We start from the raw sequence: 14760 nt of genomic DNA on the forward strand, positions 1-14760 counted from the left end.
TATCCTTAAACCTGAACATCACTCCAGATGAGATCCAACAAGGGCAGATTGTAGTGGAACTATGACCTCTCTGTTCTTGGAATCTATCTCTCAATTCAGCCCAAGATTACATTAGCTGCTATTTTTTTTTTACATAATATGACAGATTCATACTGAATTTGTAGTCCCCTAAGTCCTCAACATCTTTTTCAGAAAAACTGCTGTTCTCTTTGCCCCAGCAATACCACTTCCAGGGCTGTATCCCAAAGAGATCATAAAAATGGGGAAAGGACCCACATATACAAAAATATAGCAGCTTTTTTTGTGGTGGCCAAGAACTGGAAATTGAGGGGATGCCCATCCATTGAGGAATGGCTGAACAAGTTGTGGTACATTAATGTAATGGAATACTATTGTGCTATAAGAAATGATGAAAAAGTGGGCTTCAGAAAAGCCTGGAAAGACTTGGATGAACTAATGCTGAATGAAGTGAGGAGAACCAGAACACTGTACACAGTAACAACCACAGTGTACCATGACTGACTTTGATAGACTTAGCCCTTCTCAGCAATGCAAGATCCTAAAATAATTCCAAAGGATTCATGATGGAAAATGCTAACCACATCCAGAGAAAGAACTATGGAGTCTGAATACAGAATGAAGCAGACTATTTTCTTGTGTGTGTGTGTGTGTGTTTCTTTCTCATGGTTTCATTCATTCTAATTCTTCTCTATAACATGACTAATGTGAAAATATGTTTAACAGGAATGTATATGTAGAGCCTATATCAGATTGCATGCCATCCTGGGGAGGGGAAAGAGGAAGGAGCAGGAGAAAACTTAAAACTTATGGAAGTGAATGTTGAAAACTAAAAATAAATAAAATAACTTTAAAAAACATGCTGTCTCCTCCATCATTTGTGAAGTTGATTTTTGTATACTCAAGTGCAAGCCTTTCAACTGATCCTTATTGAAATTTGTCTTACTACCAGCCTGGTGCTCTAGCCTGTCAAGAGTCTTTTGGAACCTAACTCTGCTATCCAATGTGTTAGCACTCTACTACTACTACTACTACTACTACCACCACCACCACTACCACCACCACCACCACCAGTACTACTACTCTACTACTACTGATAATAGCAACAATAATAGCTAACATTTATATAGCATCTGTCTAGCTATACTTCTCAGCTTTGTGTCATCTGCAAATCTGATACTTATATCTATGCCTATATCCAAGTCACTGATAAAACTACTAACCAGCCCAGGATTAAACACAGATTCCCAGGGTGCTCCAGTGGAGATATCCTGCCATGTTGACATGGAACCATTAACCACAGTTCTTTGAATCTGACTGATCTGAATGCATTATCATTTATAATCTATATCTATCTTCTTCATAAGAATAGTAAGAGAAACTTTATCAAAAGCTTTATTCTGCTCTAGGTAAACTATACCTACAGCATTCCTCTTCTGTACTAATTTAATAATTCTGTCCAAAAAGGAAATCTGATTTTCTAGCCATGACCTGTACTTAATGAAACCATGGTTATTTGTGATCACCACTTCTCTAGCTAAATTTTTGCCAACCAACTAATGATCTGTTCTAAAATTTTCCTAGGAATAAGTTTATTGGCCTATAGTTTGTAGACCCTCTTTTCCTTCACCCCTCCCCCCTTCCACTCCCCCCCCCACCAAATCAGAACAGTTGCCCTTCTCCTATCTTATGATATTTCTCTTGTTCTCTGTGATCTCTCAGATACTACTGTATCTCAGCAATATCTTGACAATAATGGTAACAAGGGCTGGGCTAAGTGACCTTGAGTTCATGAAGGGCAATTTAGGTGTTCTCTTTTTTTTTTTTTTAAGTAATCGGGGTTAAGTAACTTGCTCAAGGTTACACGGCCAAGTGTTTCTGGGTGGGTGCTAAGTGTCTGAGCCCGGATTCGATCCCCAGTTCATCCAGACACTGGAGCCAGTGCTCTTACTCGCTGTGCTACCTGGCCACCCCAGGTGTTCTCTTAATAATCTCCTTATGTCTCTTGGGCATCAACTCCCTGTGAGTCATTCTTGTTCTACCATTTCCAGTGCAAAGGTCATTCTATTTTGCAGGGAAAGCAAACACAACAAGAACTGAGCAGATTTCCCTTCTCTGTTGTCAGTTATCATTCTATCCACTCCAAGCAAATCTCCTATCCTTTCTTTGATTCCCCCCTTTTCTCTGATTATAGATATAAACAAGTAAACCCCTCAATCCACTCCTTTTGTTTGTTCTTCACTGCCCTGCCACAGAAAGCTCATTATTGTAATAATTTCATTATCCTTTAAGATCTCACAAGATCAAGAGATCTTTAAGATCTCTTGGTACCTCATCTTATCACTACCCTCTGCCACTATGATCAGAGGATGGGCTAAGAACTTCAACAGCTCAGATGCCTCGTTTCTCATCTGGTTTCACTATCTAGAGACTTTGCTGATTGATTTCTCCACCATACCCCTGTGGTTGGGTACCTTCTCCCTCCCACTCCCCTACTCTTCATCTTCCTTTTGTGTTTTGTTTGTAAACTCCTTGAAGGTGTGACAGTTTCTTTTTCTGGCTTTTTTTTGGAGGGGCAATTGGGGTTAAGTGACTTGCCCAAGGTCACACGGCTTGTAACTGTTAAGTGTCTGAGGTTGGATTTGAACTCAGGTCCTCCTGACTCCAGGGCCAGTGCTCTATTCACTGAACTAGCCTAGCCACCCCAAGGACAGTCTTTCTTATTTCACATTTGTATCTAGAGTGTCTGGCACATAGTAGACACTTCATAAAAATTAATTAATTGTTGACTGATTCTTTGCTTCCCTTGCCAGTCTCAGCTTATTCTCAGCTTTAGCATTTCTGACACTATTTTACAGGATCATTTATTCACTGTTCACATCTATTCTATACATTTTAAAAAATCTAAGTTAGTTGGTGAATTCTCTGTGCATCTACCTCAGTCTTTTCAGGCAAAATCTAGACTATACTCAGGTTTCCTCTCTTTCTCTGGTACAGGCTCTAAGAGGGAGTGGTTACTTTTACCCCAAGCTTCTCATCATTTCCAGCCCAGCAACTGGTTGTTCCTTTTTAGGGAAGATTAAATTCCAAATTCTTCTGCCTTTATACTAGTTCACTTAGTGAATCTCATCAACTCTATGCAGATGATTATCAAATCTACCTATCTAGTCCTAACCTCACTCTTGATCTCTAGTCTTGCAACTTCAATTGTCTATTGGATATCTCAATCTGGATATCTCATAGACATCTTAAACTCAACATATGCCAAACTGAACTCACTATCTCTCCACCCCCAACTCACTGCACTTAGTAATGCATCTCTTTTACATCTCCATTTAACTCCATTAGTAATTTAATCACCATACTCCCAGTCATGGAGGCTCACAACCTAGATCTCATCCTCAACTATTCACTCTCTCTCACCCCACCCTCCATATCCAATCAGTTACCAGCTCCTGTTGTTACCTTCATAATATCTTTCATATACACCCCTTTTTATCCTCTGACACTGCCACAACCTTGGTGTAGGCCCTCATCATCTTACATCTTCACTATTGCAATAATCTGCCTCAAGTCTTTTCCATCCACATGGTCCATACCATTTGGTTGTCAAAGTGATCTTCCTAAACTTCAGGTGACATCCTTGCCCCATTTATTAAATTTAAGTGACTCCATGTTACTGCTAGTACCAAATATAGAATCCTCTGTTTGTCTTTTATAGTTCTTCATAACCTTATGTCTTCCTCCTCTCAAGATATTGGGAGACACCCTGTTTTCCTGAGCTGAAAATTGTGTCCTGAGCTTGACATAACAACAATCCTTTGCACTCAGCCTCTGGATGATCTCTCCCTCTGGCAAAATCACATAATTATTGTATTGCTTTGACCAGCATCAGGTATTCTCTGAGCTCCTATAAGCATCAGACAAGCTCCGACAAGTACCCATGTTCTGGTAGTGAAGTCCTGCTATGAATCAAACTTATCTCATAGTTGCTGTTACCCTCATTATCAGGGCCATAGCTCACTGCATAGACATAGGTATGGGTATTGAGATCTGCCTTCACTAAAGTGGGTCCCCCCCAACTAGGATTGGGGCTCCAGCATGTGTCCTCATTTGCAAGCCATTTTGCTCATTTTGAAATTAAACTTTCATTTGATTCCTGACTTTCTTGTCTTTATCCTACTCTGTTTGGCTCTGGCCATCCACAGGTTAGAGGCTGGTTCCAACCAGTTGACACTACCTTCCCAATATTTTTACACCCTTATTCCATGTACTTGTGATCCAGTGAAACTGGTCTTTCTCTTCTTCCTCACAAAAGATACTCCAGTTTTGTTGCAGTACCTGTTCAGTACCTTTTATAGTTTGTTCTGATTAATTGATGAATCTCTATTGTGAATATAAGGTAAAACCAATTATTATGAGATAAACCATTTAATGAGCAAGATTGTATTTTATCAAAATTTGTTTTCTTTTTTTAAATTCAATACAATAGGCTAAAACTCCTCAAGTTTTGAGGTTTGGGGTCCAATTAAGATTTTTTTCTTTCCCTTAATTGGCAGGAAGGATTTTCTTTTGTAGAACTGAAAGAGAAGAATATTTAATTGGGCAAAGAAACTCTAGTGGAACCAAAAAACTTGATGTATTGATGATAATGGTGGAAGTCAAATAAATGCCCTGAATGACAGCAGATTTTTCTGTCTTTCTGTGGGATCATTTCCATTTTTAAGGAAACATTTTCTTCATATAAATCCCTGGCCTAGTTTTAGAGGAAAGCAAGATACTGAACTTCCAATCATGTATATTGGGACAAATCCAACACTGAGGCACATGAGTCTTATCCTAGATGCATGTTGGAAGAACATTGTTGGAAATCTTTCAAGATCTCTATATATTATACTGGAATCAAGCAATAGCTTCAATGCCTTGCAATATTTATTGACAAAGGGACTTTTGCTATAGTCCTCATGGTTCAATACATGTTGTTTGTGATTTACTTCTATTCAATGGACTGTGGTCATTACATAGAAAGCAAGGAGATCTTAACATGGGTCTTCAAGATTCTTTACGCAGTAGAACCATAACAAATCTATCTGTTTTTTTTTCCTTTTAACTGAAGAACATATTCTTGAAAAGGATAAGCACATTCAGACTAGAATAAAGTAATTGACACAGAACGTCTCATTTCAATTGGAATAATGATGTCAATTCCATGGATAAAAGTAGTGTAACAAGGAAGGATGTTATGTGGTACTTTCAATTTTCAAATTGCCCTGATTAAGCAATGAATATCTATTGTGGATATAAAGAGAAATCGTTTGTTATGAAATTTAATTGGTAAGATTCGATTTCATCAAAACTTCTTTTCTTTCATTGAATTCAATATATTAAAATAGGCCTACACTATTTTAGTTTTAAGGATTTAGGGTCCAATTCCTTTATAAAGTATAAATCCCTTTATGTTTCAGCTGATGTAAAAAAAAAAGACTGGGAGTAATCATGTTCTCAATCCAAGTTAAGGATAAAATAGACATAATTAAAAGAGATAAACAGGAAACTACACTATGTGTCACCAATATTATCCTATATTACTTTAGAAATGCTAGCAATATGGGGCAGCTAGGTGGCTCACTGAACAGAGCACTAGCCCTGGAGTCAGGAGGACCTGAGTTCAAATCCGGACTCAAACATTTGACACACTTACTAGCCGTGTGACTTTGGGCAAGTCACTTAACCCCAACTGCCCTCCAAAAAAAAGCAAAAAAAAAAAAAAAGAAAAGAAATGCTAGCAATAGCAATAAAAGAAATTGAAGGAATCAATGTGAAGTGAGGTAATAAACTACCTCTTTTTGCAAATGATATGATATTTGGAAAATCCTAAGGATTCATTTAAAAATAGTTAATTTATAGTTTAATTAATAATTAACATTGAATATTTTTAGCAAAGCACTGGGATGTAAAATAAACTCATATAAATGATCCGCATTTTTTATATATCATCAATAAGAGATAGCAAGAGATATCCCATTTAAAATCATTGTAGACAGCATAAAGCATATCTGAAAGTATACCTGCCAAAAGAGACCCAGGAATTATGTAAACACAATTGTAAAATGTCCTTTAAATAAATAAAGTCAGATTTAAATAATTGGAGAAATATTAATGGTTCATGGGTAGGCAAAGCCAATAATATGGGTTGAAAAAAGGCAATTTTACCTAACCAATCTATTTATTCAATGCCATCCCAATGAAATTACTTAAAAATTATTTTACTGAGTTAGAAAAAATAATAACGAAATTCATTTGGAAGAACAAAGGATCAAGAATCCCAAAGAAACAAATTTTTAAAAGTGTAAGCAAAGGAAGTTTGGTAATACCAGACCTCAAGCTATATAGAAGTCAGTAAATATCAAAACTTTCTGGTACTATCTAGGAAATAGAGGGGTAGATTAGTGGAACAGAGTAGGCATACAATACATAATAGTAAAGGATTATAATAAACTTGTGTCTGATAAATGTAAAGATTTAAGTTTTGGGGGTATGAATTCATTATTTGGTAAAAATTGTTGGGAAAGCAGTTTGGCAGAAATTGGGCATAGACCAATATCTTTTTTGGGGGGGGAGGTGGGGAGGTTTTAAATAATAAATGCACTTTATTTTTTAATTTAAAATTCAGTTTCCCCCAATAATAAGTAAAAACAAATGTTAACATTTATTTAAAAAAATTTTTGAGTTCCAAATTCTCTCCCTTAGAAACAAGCAATTTTATATGTTATGCATGTGTTGTCATGCAAAATGTATTTCCATGTTAGTCATGTTCTGAAGAGAAAACACAAACAAAAAAACCCCAAGAAAAATAAAGTAAAGAAAAGGTATGCTTCAATCTGCATTCAGACTCCATCAGTTCTTTCTGGGGAGATAGACAGCATTTTTTCATCATAAGTCCATCAGAATTATCTTGGATCATTGTATTGCTGAGAACAGCTAAGCCATTCAGAATTGATAATAAAATATTGCTGTTACTGTTACAATGTTCTCCTGGTTCTGCATATTTCATTTATATAGGTTCATGTAAGTCTTTCCAGGTTTTTCTGAGAGTATCCTGCTCATCCTTTCTTAGAGCACAATAGCATTTCACCACAGTTATATTCAACAACTTGTTCAGCTATTTCCCAACTGGTGGACATCCTCTCAATTTCTAATTCTAATGCCACCGCTAAAAAAACCAAACTGCTATAAATATTTTTGTAAATATGTAGGTCCTTTTCCTTTTTTTTTTTAATCTCTTTGGGATAGTAGTGGTATTGCTTGGTCAAAAGGTATACATGTTTTTATAGCACTTTGGCTATAGTTCCAAAGCACTCTACAGAATGATTGAATCTGTGTACAGCTTCACCAACAAAGCATTAGTGTCTCAATTTTCCCACATCCCCTCCAACATTTATTTTCCTTTTCTGTCATATTAGTCAATCTGATAGGTGTGGGGTGATCACTCAAAGATATTTAAATTTTCTCTTCTCTAATTAATAGTGATTTAGAGCATTTTTTTCCCATATGACTACAGATAGTTTTAATTACTTTGTCTAAAAACTGCTGGTTCACATCCATTGAACATTTATCAATTGAGGAATGCCTTTATTTCTATAAATTTGGCTCAGTTCTCTATATACTAGAGAAATGATGTCTTTATCAGAGAAACTTGGTGTAATTTTTTTTCACAGTTACTATGTATTTTCTTTTATTGTATTTTACCCCTGTTTATTCTCTCTCTCTCTCTCTCTCTCTCTCTCTCTCTCTCTCTCTCTCTCTTTCTTTATCTCTCTCACTTTCTCTGATTGCTTGCAACATTTTCTCCTTGCATTGAGAGCTCTGGAATTTGGCTATAATATTCCTAGGAGTTTTCATTTTGGGATCTTTTTCAGAAGGTGATTGATAGATTCTTTCAATTTTTATGTTATCATCTGTTTCTAGTACAGTAGGGAAATTTTCTTTTCATTCTGTCTATTCTCAATAGTGTTTTGCTTCTAAATTTTACCTTCCCCAATCTGCTCTTCCTTATAATGGTCACACCCCACCCTTATATTATTCCTTTCCCCTTCTACTTTCCTGTATGGAAAGATTTTTCTAACCAACTGAGTATGTATGTTATTCCCTCTGAGCAAATTCCAATGAGAGTAATATGCAAGTGCTCCCCTCATTTCTCCCATCTTCCCCTCCACTGTAAAAGCTTTTTTGTGCCTCTTTTGTCAGATAATTTATCCCATTCTACCTCTCCCTTTCCTCTTCTCCCAATGAATTCCTCTTTCTCACCTTTCAATTTTATTTTTTTAAATAATCATCTCATTCAACTCACATCCATATCCTCTGTCTATATCTACTTCTAACTGCCCTAAAAATGAGAGAGTTTTTAAGTTACAAATATCATTTTCCAATTTAGGAATATAAACAGTTTAACTTTATTAAATCCCTTATAATTTTTCTTTCCTGTTTACCTTTTTATGCACCTCTAGAGTCTTCTATTTAAAAGTCAAATTTTCTATTCAGCTCTGGTCTTTTCATCAGGAATGCTTGAAAGTTCTCTGTTTCATTGAATGCCTATTTATTTATTTTTCCCCCTCTGATGGGTTATACTTAGTTTTGCTAAGTAGACAATTCCTGGTTGTATTTCTAGCTCTTTTGCCTTCATATTCCAAGCCCTCACATCCTTTAATGTAGAAACTGCTAAATCTTATGTTATCCCAACTATGATTCTACAATATTTGAACTGTTTCTTTTTTGCTGCTTGCAATTTTTTCTCCTTGACCTCTGGAATTTGGCTATAATATTCCTGGGAGTTTTCTTTTATTTTTTTAAAATACTTTATTAATTTATTGTAAAAGACTGACTATATTTCCCTCACTCCTATCCCACCTCCCACTTGTTCTATTCTCTGCTTTGATCCCATACCTTTTCAAAAGTGGGTGCTTCCAACTTCCCTCCCCCCCAGCCTGCCCTCCCTTCCATCATCCCACCTCTCATCCCCTTCCCCCCTACTATCCTGGAGGGTGACATACCCTATTTAGTGTGTATTTCATTCCCTCCTCAAGCCAAAATCAATGGGAATAAGGTTGACCCATTCCCTTTTGCCTTCCTAGTCTTCTCCTCCATTGTAACCATTTTCCCTTGCCTCTTCTATATGAGATAGTTTACCCCATTCTGTCTCTCCCCATCTCCTCTCATTATATTGATCTCTCACATCTTAATTTCACTTTTTAAGTATCATCCCTTCCTATTAAATTGGTCCTGTGCCCTCTATGTATGTCTGTAAACATATATACACACATTCACATCTGTATTCATACGCCCATATACCTTCCAATATAGACATATATATATATATATATTTCTATTCCCTTCAACTACTGAGAAAAGTTTCATAAGTTACAATTATTGATTTTCCATGAAGGAATGTTAATAGTTCAACTTTGATAAGTTCCTTATGATTTCTTTTCCCTGTTTACGTTCTCATGCTTCTCTTGCTTCTTGTATCTGAATGTCAAATTTTCTATTCAACTCTGTTTTTTTTCAGCAAGAATGCTTGAAAGTCCTCTATTCCACTGAATGACCATATTTTCCCCTGAAACATGATACTCAGTTTTGCTGGGTAGGTGACTCTTGGTTTTAATCCCAGCTTCTTTGACCTCTGGAATATCATATTCCAAGCCCTTCAATCCCTCAGTGTAGAAGCTGCCAGATCCTGGGTTATCCTGATTGTGTTTCCATAATATTCAAATTGTTTCTTCCTGGCTGCTTATAATATTCTCTCCTTTATCTGGGAATTCTAGAACCTGGCTATAATATTCCTAGGAGTTTTCTTTTTGGGATCTTTTTCAGGAGGTGATCAGTGGATTCTTTCAACCTCTATTTTGCCCTCTGGTTCTAAAACATCAGGGCAGTTTTCTTTGAGAACTTCCTGGAGGATGATTTCTAGGTTCTTACTTTGATCATGGCTTTCAGGTAGTCCAATAATTTTTAAATTATCTCTCCTGGATCTATTTTCCAGGTCAGTGGTTTTTCCCATGAGATATTTCACATTGCCTTCTATTCTTTCATTTGTTTGGATCTGTTTAACAGCATCTTGATTTCTCATTAAGTCATTAGCTTCCATTTGCTCCAGTGTAATTCTGAAGCAATGATTCTCCTCATTGAGCTTTTGAGATTCTTTTTCCATCTGGCAAATTTGGCTTTTTAAGGCATTCTTCTCCTCATTGCCCTTTTGAGCCTCTTTTGCCGTTTGAGTCTGTTTTTTAAGGTGTTATTTTCCTCAGTCAGGTTGTTGACTCTCCTTTTGTAATTTTCTTGCATTGTTCTCATTTCTCTTCCCAATTTTTCCTCCACTTCTCTTATCTGCTTCTTAAGGTCCTCTATGGCCTGTAACCAGCTCATATTTTCCTTTAAAGCTTTTGGTGCAGGAGTTCTGATTTCACTGTCTTCCTCCTGTTCCATGCTTTGCCCCTTTTTGTCCCCCAAATAGGAGTCTAATGTTGGAATCTTCTGTCTGCTTTGTTTCCTTTGCCTGGTCATATTGCCCCTCATTCACTTGACCCCTGGGCTTTTTGCCATAGTAGGACTCTGCCACCAGACAGGGGAGCTTTTGTCCCAAACGCTGGAGTTTTCTCAGCTGCTGGAAGTATTAGATGGGTGCCCTCTCTGAGGTCTCCACACCCTCTGGCAAGCTGGACACACACCCCAGGACCTCCACCCTAGACTGCAATCCAGATCCAAGAAGGTTAAAGCAAGAGCGATTACCCCTCAGACTGGTGCTTAGTCCCCCTACACTCTGCAGGCCAAGAGCTAAAGCTGCCACATGGCACTGGCTGGCTGTGTACTCCCACTTACTGGGTCCCAAAGTACAAACTGCACTGACCTCTCACTTTGTCCTTTGCATCTATGTGTTGATAAATTTGGAAACGGCCACAGCTGCTGCTGATCTGGAGTCCCTCCAGCCAGGGGCTGGTCAGGCCCACCCTGGATCTAAAGCCTTGGTGTGGGGCTGGGCTCGGCTCCCAGAGCGCTGTGCTGGCTGATTCCTGCTGGCCTGCTGGGCTGTCCTCAACAGGAGGTTAGCTTCTCTGTGTCATTTTGTGGGTTCTGCAGCTTCAAAGTTTGTTTAGAGTCCCCTTTTTACATGGATTGGGGAAGGTAGAAGCTGGAGCAGTGAGGAGGTCCTGCTTCTACTATGCCATCTTGACTCTGCCCCCTGGGAGTTTTCATTTTATGACTTCTTTCAGGAAGTGATTGGTAAATTCTTTCTATTTCTATTTTACCCTCTTTCTCTAGGATATCAGGGCAGTTTTCCTTGATAATTTCTTGAAAGATGACATCTAAGCTCTTTTTTGATTATGGTTTGCAGGTAGTTCAGTAATTCTTAAATTATCTTTCCTGGATCTATTTTCCAGGTCAGTTGTTTTTCCAATGAGATATTAATACTTTTCTATATTTTCATTCTTTTAATTTTGTTTTATTTTTTCATGCTACTTCATAAAGTCATTAGCTTCTACTTTCCCAATTCTAATATTTAAGGAATTATTTTCTTCAGTGAGCTTTTTTACCCATTTAACCAGTTCTACTTTTTAAGTAGAACTTTTCTTTTCTTCAGTGAATTTTTGTGCCTCTTTTTCATTTGACCAGCTTTTACTTTTCAAGGCATTCTTCTCTTCATTGGATTTTTGTGTCTCTTTTGCCATATGACTCGTATTGTTTTTTAAGGTTTTTTTTTCAGTATTTTTTATGCCTCCTCTACCAAGCTGTTGACTTTTTTTCATAATTTTCCTTCAACACTTTCATTTCTTTTCCTGACTTTTCCTCTACCTCTCTTACTTGATTTTTAAAAGCCATTTTGAGCTCTTCTATGACATGAGACCAAGTCATATTTTTCTTTCAGGCTTTGATTGTAGTAGTTTTGACTTTATTATCTTCTTCTGAGTTTGTGTTTTGATCTTCCCTGTCACCAGATCTATAATCAGAATCTTGCTTGTGCTTCAATTCTATTCAATGGTCTGTGGTCATTACATAGAAAGAAGGATATCTTAAAATGGGCCTTCAAGATTCCTCACCCAAAATAACCATAACAAATCTATCTATTTTTACTGAAGAGCACATTCTTGAAGAGATAATTACATTCAAGGCTGGAATAAAGTCATTAACATAGAACTTAATGGTTTTATTCAAGCTGAAATCAGGAACTTCAACCACAAGGATGAGACTAATGCTCTGAAGTAAAATAACGTGGGGCAGTTCCTGAGTTATTGGAATACTTTTCTATTTGTTCTAATTAAGTAATGAATATCCATTTTGGGGGGGCTTTTTTTGAGGGAAGAGGGCAGGGCAATTGGGGTTAAGTGACTTGCCCAAGGTCACAGGCCTAGTAAGTATTGAGTGTCTGAGGCCAGATTTGAACTCAGGTCCTCCTGACTCCAGGGCTGGAGCCTTATCCTACACGTCAAAGAGCAGCCTATAAGAACAATGTTAGAAAATTTTCAAGAAGGTCCCTATGTAATCTCCAGGGATCAAGCAATGGCTTCAGTGCCTTAGAATATTTCTTGACAAAGGGACTTTTGCTATAATTCTCAAATTTGAGTACATATTGCTTGTGATTCACCTCTATTCAATGGACGGTTATCATTACACAGAAAGCTAGAATATCTTAAAATGAATGTTCAAAATTCTTTTCCCAATAGGATCATAATATTTTTTGTTTTTATTGAATACTACATTCCTGCAAAGGGTACTCCCATTCAGCTTAGAATAAAGTAGCTGACATGGAATTCAATTGATTCATTTTCATTGAAATAAAAAACAGGGGATTTATTTGACTTCCCAGATCCTCACTATTATTATCAATGCATCAAGTCCTTCGTGGTTCAATTAGGGTTTCTTTGCCCAAGAAAGGATTTTTCCCTTTCAGTAATTCTTGTACAGAAGGAAATCCTTCCTGCCAATTAAGAAAAAGAGAAAGGTCTTAATTGGACCAAAAATACCCAAAACTGGAACAGTCTAGGCCTATTGTAAGGTAGTGAATTCAACAAAAGAAAAGAAGTTGATGAAATACAACCTTGCCCTTTATCTCAAAATAAATGGTTTCCCCTTATATCCACAATGGATAACCATTGCTTAATCAGGAGAAATTGTAAAGTTACTCCAACAAATCAGGAGGGAAGCCCTGCTATCCTTCCTTATAGCTTTAGTCTTGTCCTTATGGTTGAAGTTCTTTATTTCAATGGTAATGAAACCAATGAGATCAATTTACTTTACTTGAGCCTTTATGAGCTGATCCTTTTTAAGAATGAGTTCTTAAGTAAAAACAGATAATTTGTTATGATTCTACCCATGTTAAGATTTCTTGCTTTCTAGATAATGACAGTAGTCTGTTGAACTCAGGTGAATCACAGGCAATATGTACTAAACCATGAGGATTATAGAAAAAAGTCCCTTCATCAAGAAATGAACTGAGGCACTAAAGCCATTGCTTGATTCCAGTGGATTACATTGGAATCTTCTAGGAATATTTCCAATATTGTTCTTAAGGACTGCATTTTGACATCTAAGGTAAGACTCAAATGCTCCAATGTTGCCTTGGCCTCACTGTAAATGAATGGAAGGTCAGTATCTGGCATTCCTCTAAAGCTAGGCCAGGGCATTAGAGGGAGAGAATTTCTTTATAAAAAGAAACCATTTCACAAAAAGACAGAAACTCTTATGTCATTCAAGGCATTTTTTCAACTTCCTACATGCTCACTCTTATCTTCAATGAATTAAGTCTATTAAAGTTTCATTAGATTTTCTTTACCCTTGAGAGAAATAATGATTTCTTTCATATTAATAATCTGTTATTGAATCAGGACTAAGATTTTTCTCCTTCAGATTTCCTCATTCAGAAGTCAGCCCCTGTAGGTTATTCAGGCAGTCTTTGAAATGTAGGACTGATAATAAGATGAAATCTTGGCTGAGACTTACCCAACCAGGAGAAATTAGATCTGATCAAAAGGTAAAGAAATTCTAGTCTAGATGAACTGGCAAATTCATGACCTGGGAGCCATTGTGTTTTAGTCAGACAGATCTGAGTGGAAGTGGATCCCCCCTTTTGTCTAGATTTCCTTAAACTGAGGGGTGGGTTGGGTTGGTGGTCTGGGTGGAAATAAATTTCTTTGTCCAAGACTGAGTCATTAGGGTCATGTCCCCTAGCCCCTCATTAGAACAATCCCACCTCTGATTATAATATTTATTCTCTCATTACTTGTTAACCAATCAGAGATGATTTCCACCCTCAGGAACTCTCACTTTTCCAAGGACATATAAGCACTGAATGGGTTCCATGAATGGTCTTTGGTTTAGAAGGGATGGTCAAATGACCCTTTTATTAATCATCCACTAGCCATAATTAATAAAATGATTGTTGATTACCCAGAAACTATGTCTCTTGAACTTTTCATTTGTCACAATTTGGTGACCCCATGAAGGGACCAGAGCTCTGTACCCTAGATTCTTAACAAAAGAACTTCTTAATATCTTTTTGTGTGAAAAGTAGAAAATTTCTCCATGAGGGGAGCTTTTTGTTAGGATCTGGTTGTGATCTGACTCTTCCTTTTACCAGCAATTAGATTTTTTATGGATGAGTTTATATGTTCTATGTCTGCCTATCTGTTTTTGCACTGCAGCATTTTGATTTTCACTCTCAGCAGCAAGGGGTCTTCATAAACAGGCTAT

Source organism: Petaurus breviceps, unplaced genomic scaffold (genome assembly GCF_028583685.1).
Source record: "Petaurus breviceps papuanus isolate PSGF00001 unplaced genomic scaffold, PetGlider_PUasm1.0 134233, whole genome shotgun sequence".
Lineage (NCBI taxonomy): Eukaryota > Metazoa > Chordata > Mammalia > Diprotodontia > Petauridae > Petaurus > Petaurus breviceps.